This window comes from Canis lupus, chromosome 2 (assembly GCF_003254725.2).
Source record: "Canis lupus dingo isolate Sandy chromosome 2, ASM325472v2, whole genome shotgun sequence".
NCBI classification, from domain to species: Eukaryota; Metazoa; Chordata; class Mammalia; order Carnivora; family Canidae; genus Canis; species Canis lupus.
The window spans coordinates 10,345,479-10,351,619 of record NC_064244.1 but is presented as its reverse complement, the minus strand read 5'-3'; the positions used below and the strand labels follow the sequence as shown (position 1 = coordinate 10,351,619).

General features: G+C 41.7%; 1 long non-coding RNA gene across 1 annotated transcript in view; it reads right to left on the bottom strand.

The window, feature by feature from the left end:
* Positions 1–1,666: 1,666 nt before the first annotated feature.
* LOC112670344 (uncharacterized) overlaps positions 1,667–6,141 on the bottom strand; it is a 24,889-nt gene continuing 20,414 nt past the window's right edge. The window contains exons 2-3 of the long non-coding RNA XR_003142894.3: positions 5,892–6,089; positions 1,667–1,770 (exon numbers count right to left, since the gene is read on the bottom strand). This is a non-coding gene — a long non-coding RNA (uncharacterized LOC112670344). The remainder of the gene's footprint in view (positions 1,771–5,891; positions 6,090–6,141) is intronic.

The following is a 6,141-nucleotide window of genomic DNA, read 5'->3' as shown; positions in this document are numbered from 1 at the left end:
AGACACAGTGGCTATTACTTCAACTATCTGCCCAATCACAATAAAAGAATACAGCTCTGCTTCTTCTCAAAAAGGGTCCTGCTCTCCTAACTGTGTTGAGCTCTGTCTCCAAAAAAAGAAAAGAACATTGTTTCTTGGGTGCCTGTGTAGCTCAGTGGTTGCACATCTGCCTTCCACTCAGGTCGTGATCCCGGGGCCCTAGGATCGAGTCCTGCATCGGGGTCCCCGCAGGGAGTTTACTTCTCTCTCTCTCTCTCTCTCGATCTCTGTGTGTGTGTGTCTCTTGTGAATAAATAAATAAAATCAAAAAAAAAAAAAGAAAGAAAGAGAAAGAAAGAAAGAGGAAGAAAGAAAGAAAGAAAGAAAGAAAGAAAGAAAGAAAGAAAGAAAGAAAGAAAGAAAGTTGTTTTCTGACATGGTGACCAGATGAAGAGTGTCATCTTTATACTTTTAGAGGCTGAATTCTAAAGATCTCATCTGAAGACAGTCTCCCCTGGGTGCATCACACTCCGGGGCACCTGGTTGGCTCCATCGTTGGAACACGCAACTGTAGATCTCAGGGTTGTGAGTTTGAGCCCCACGTTAAGTATGAAGATTACTTAAAAAAGAATTTACCATGCAGTATAACCAGCACATTTATCCTCAAGGATAGGAAGACCCAGGTTTTGTGGCTACTGAAATGAATACAATTTTAGAGCACTTCTTCAAGAAAAAAAGAATACAAAATCCTAAATACTCAGGTAGATGTGAGCGTATTTTCACTCAGTAAAGAAAAATTACAACATTACACATTTCAGAAGGTGACAAATGCCACAAACAGCATAAAATCTAGAAACTGTAATCGTAACCTTATTCATTAACTGTCCACCATGCCTCTCTAAGGCTTTTTCCCCACAATTTTTGTTTTGGTTGCATCTTCTTGGATAGCATCGATTTTGTCATATTTCCCCAGAGATGATACAAAGAGAATTTAGTCTTTCCTCTAGCATTGTTGATCACAATGTGTGTTTCATTATCGATAGTTTAGAAGAGTTTCTTTCAGCTTCATAAATTATTAGTGGAAATGTCATGTAAATTTCTAGGACTGCTGTCAAACTTGAGAGAATGAGCTCCATCAGATTTTTTTTTTCACGTAGATTTGAAAGAATACAGAGTTAGCTTGTGGCTTCATGTGCCAAACTTCTTCCTCTGTCTCATCGGTCCAGTACCCTGCACAGTCCTTCAATTTCCTGTCATGATTCTTCTACATCTATCCCTGCATCTTTTTTTATGACACCATGTAATCAATGCTGTTGGCAGTAAAAGAAGGTCTGGAAAGGTCACAAAGACCTGCCCCTTGCACCTCACGAAGTCACTTTGGTGGTTTTGGTGGGGTTTTTTTTCCTTATTGTGAGGATGAAATGTGAATAGCACTTTATAAATGGCAACTAATTTTAGTGCTTACAAAAGTATCATACAAATGTAAGCGATTTTTTTTAATGTAAGCGATTTTTATCATGATTATTGTTTTGGGTTTTTTTTTTTTTAAGGTTAAAAGGATACCCTGAGAATTTCTGTTGCATTGTCTGTGATGTCTTCTCAACTCAACCGCATTCGAGAAAAACCCACCTCAAGGCAATTGGCATAAGCTTGTAGAGAATAGAATTGATTCACCTGTATTAAAATAGTGAAAATGTTTTCTTTAATAAGTAATGGTATTGTTGGCAAATGTACACCTAGGGCAATTTATCCAGCTTCTGGAGAATTTCTGTTCACGCCACAGGAAACTCCCTACAGAAGAGGAATGACATATTTGAGTTAGTAGGTTGGGCAATGCACTTACTGGAAGCATATTTGCATATTCACTTTAAAAATTAGCACGGTGAGATTGGAAATAAAGTCCCTGTACTCTTGGTGTATCGTGAATCAATTCATTGCTGTAGGTACTTTTAAAACTCTGCATTGATTAATATCCTGCTTGTTCTCTTGCAGCAAGGATTCTCGACAAGGAAGAAAGACGGCACCGTGCTGTTCCCTTGCTGCCAATAAATCATCTGTCTCTCTCAAGACATTCTCTGTGCAGTCACCAACCAGGCCCAGATGGCCAAATGCTCCTACATCAGAACTTCAAAAATCCTGAGCTAAGTATTTTCCCTAGAGGATCCACAATCATCTCTATAAGTTAGTGTAAAAAGAACTGAGAAATTGCTTTCCTAAAAAACTTCTCCAACTTGTGGCTGAAACCCCACGGGTGTTTATCTGGGGAGAAGAATTTCTCACTTCATTTCTCTTTTAGCTATGAGTGGCCAGTAGATAATTTTCTATTTTTGTGGAACTACAGCAAATGCCTTATTACTGCCTTTGTAATTGAAAGAGAAGAGTGGGGCTGAATGATACGGAGGCATAAAAGGAGAAAAATCTCAGGATTTTCTTTGCTAACAATGGCTTTTACACAGGTCTGGATACAACCTGTTCCCATAATGGGAAAATAGAGTAACCCAGCAAAAATACACAGATGGCCCCTCCTAAAGGACATTTACTATTCTTTTTGACTGCAGGTGTTTGGACCTCCACCCTGAGTTTGAAGGCCTGAAACTGCACTGACTGTGTCAGACCCCCGCTTTTCCCAGCTCCCCTGCAGCCAGTGTGCTAGCAGGTAACCCAGAGGCTCTCACAGAGGCTGAGCTAGAACACAAGAAGCAGCAAAGGTGCAGCCAGCATGCTCCTTCTCCAATTTCAGGGGCATTGTTTCAAGAACACATCCTTTGGTCCAAACTGTCAAGTTGGATGGCCCCCCCAGAAGCAGACCCTGAGATAAGGATTTGAAGACAAGTAGTTTATGTGGGCCGTGATCTCAGGAAGCACTGGTCAGGAATTGGGGAAGAGAAGAAACCAGGCAGGTGCCTCAGTGAACAGGGTAACCCCTGTGAGCCCAAGGGGTTCAGTCTGACTGGGGACCTCCAGGAGATGACACAGAGCAAGTTCCAGTCTTATCCCTACTGAGAGGTGAGAAGTCTGGAGTATTTATCCTGTCTACAGGCCGACTGTCTGTGTCCCCCACAAAATTCAAATGTTAAAGCCCTAACCCCCAGGATGGCTCTATTTGGAGTAACAAGGTGATTAAAGTTCCAGGTGGAGCCCTGGAAAAGGCTGAAGTTCCAAGAGTGAGGCTCTTATTCTTTGGGAGTTGTGTCTTTTTGTTTTGTTTTTTAAAGATTTTATTTATTTATTCATGAGAGATACACAGAGAGAGAGAAGCAGAGAAGCAGGCTCCATGCAGGGAACCTGACCTGGGACTCGATCCCGGGACCCCAGGATTACGCCCTGGGCTGAAGGCAGGCGTTAAAACATTGAGCCACTCAGGGATCCCCAGATTCGTGTCTGGGGAAGAGACACCAGAGAGCCCCCCCGCCCCCTCTCTTTCCACGCGCACTCAAAGGAATGGCCATGTGAGCACAGCAGAAAGGTAGCAGTTTCAAGCCAAGAAGATAGCTCTCACCAGGAATCGAATCAGATTGACCCTTGATCTTGACCCCCTTAGCTCCCAAAACTGTGAGGGAATCATTTCTGTTAAGCCACCCACTATACGGTACTCCGTTGTGACAGTCCACACGGACTAGCACATCCTTCTATTCTCATTTGTCCTGAGCTCATTCATGCTTTGCAACATCTAGCCCGCCCCACATGGGGAGGGCAGAGCATTGCCAGGTGCAGCCCGAGGTGGATGCCAAAGGGCTAGGGCTACCAGCAAAGTCAGCTGCAGTACAGCCATGAAACTATGGCATTTCGTATTTTATGAAGACCAGCTCTGCTTCATCCTTTCTGTCACTTATTCATGCGGCTTAGCCTCGCACCAGGGTCACACCAGCCTTGCATCTTGCCTTGCCAAGGATTCGTTGAGCTACCTTCTCATCAATTACTTTTCTGCCTAAATCAGTCTGTTCTGGGGGTGCCAGGGTGGTTCAGTGGTTGAGTGTCTGCCTTTGGCTCAGATTGTGCTCCCCGTGTCCCGGGATTACATCAGGCTCCCCACACAGAGCCTGCTTCTCCCTCTGCCTATGTCTCTGCCTCTCTCTGTGTGTCTCTCATGAATAAATAAATAAAAATCTTTTTAAAAAATCAGTCTCTTCTCTTTCTGTCGCTTGCAACTAAGAATGCTCACCATATACTCCAAGTTAAACCTAGACATAAAAACAAGAATTTATCGTTGTCATCTGCATCTTATTATCCAAAGTTACAAAAGTAAAATGAACTCATGACTGAAATAAGGCAAATTACTAAATAACCCTGAAGGGATACTTCCTGCAAGATATGAGTACAATATCTACCCTAAGTATGTATCAAAAGCTTTAACATTTTGTTTCTATGTGGTCCAGAAGTCCTATTTCTAGAACTTCCTATTGTCCAAAGGAAATAATTAGACCAGAGCACAAAGATGAATACACAATAATATTTTTTCAAGGCCCTATATCTAAAAGCAAAAAGTTAGAAACAAATCATATATCAAAATTAAGGGAATATTAAATTATACCTGTAGTAGGATAGTTTATAGCTATTGAGAGTGATTGCTGAAGTGTGTTATTGTCTTTTTTTTTTAGATTTCATTTATTTATTCATGAGAGACACAGAGAGGCAGAGACGCAGGCAGAGGGAGAAGCAGGCTTCCTTGCGGGACTCAATCTCAGGACCCTGGGATCACGACCTGAGCAGAAGGCGGAAGTTCAACCACTGAGTCACCCAGATGCCCCTAATGTGTGTTTTTTAATATGAAAAAATATTCAAGATGTATGTTAAAAAAAAAACAAGTCAGAAACCCAGTGAGATAATATATAAATCTTGGAGAAAGTTCTGAAAGGATATATACCTAATATAATAATCAAAATTATATTTGGCTCTTAGAACAAAGATAATGTTTGTTTTCACCTTATATTTAGATATATTTATGACTGTCCAATAATGAGAATTACTGAATTTTTTTTAAGATTTTATTTATTCATGAGAGACGCAGAGAGAGAGAGGCAGAGACACAGGCAGAGGGAGAAGCGGGCTCCCTGCAGGGAGCCCGATGTGGGACTCGATTCCAGATCCCAGGATCACTCCCTGGAACAAAGGCAGACGCTCAACCACTGAGCCACCCAGGCATCCCACTTACTGAAATTTTATATAATGACAACACCTGCTCTGCCTAACTCATCGGGATAATATAATGCAGGAAAGTATGACTGTCCCTAAAAATTTCATAAACGTGCAGTTAAGGAAAGCTTCCACAGGAGATGTATGAGAATCTTCAAGACAATTTAACATCTAAGTTAACAATGCATCACTAGGGCTGCTATGATTAATATCAGCAGGCACAAAAATAATGCTAAGATTATGCACAATTAGCCATCAACTGTGAATCAATATGGGAATTCATTCAGTACTAAAAGTACAAACCTAAGATTGTCTTCAGCATCAGCTGCAACAAGATGTCCTGGAATAAAACCAATTACAAGAGATCAAAAAGTCCCGGCCAATAAAGCAGGCATTGGATTATATAAAAATATTAATAAAGCAGGGGATATTACTGATATTATAATTGCTCTTAGCAGGAACACTTTCCAAACCAAAGGAGATAGAATTAAACAAGTAACTCTGGCAGAAGAATTAAAGCAATGTGTAAATCGAACACCACTAAATTAAATTCTGTTGTCCTGGCAACTCTAATGCTTTGATAAATAAGTTATTCGACATCTTCCAGAACTTGGAATTTATCATGTGCGTGAAAATTCAAAAGCCGTTCCTTCTATGTACTTGTCCTATGGCCAAAAGATTTATATCTAAAAAAATTAGTTGTCACCATATATTAAGCCCCCAAGGCCTGAGATGAAACCAACCAGGTAAGCTACAAATCCCTTCCCCCTGTTCCTTACCCTCTTCCACCATCCTGTCCGAACCGGACTTGGCTTGGGTGTGGCCTCCTCACACTCACAGCCTGCACGGCCAGTCGCCTCCAGATCCACTTTCTTCCCTTCTCCACCCTGGTTTCTCCTGGGAGCTGGACTTGTATGGACCACACCATGGGCCCTCGTGACCTTTGGCTTCAAGTTGGGTTTGGTCAATGAGGAGCCCTGCAGGAGATCGGAAAGCAGGAAAATAAGACCAGGGTGACTGTTCCCTCTG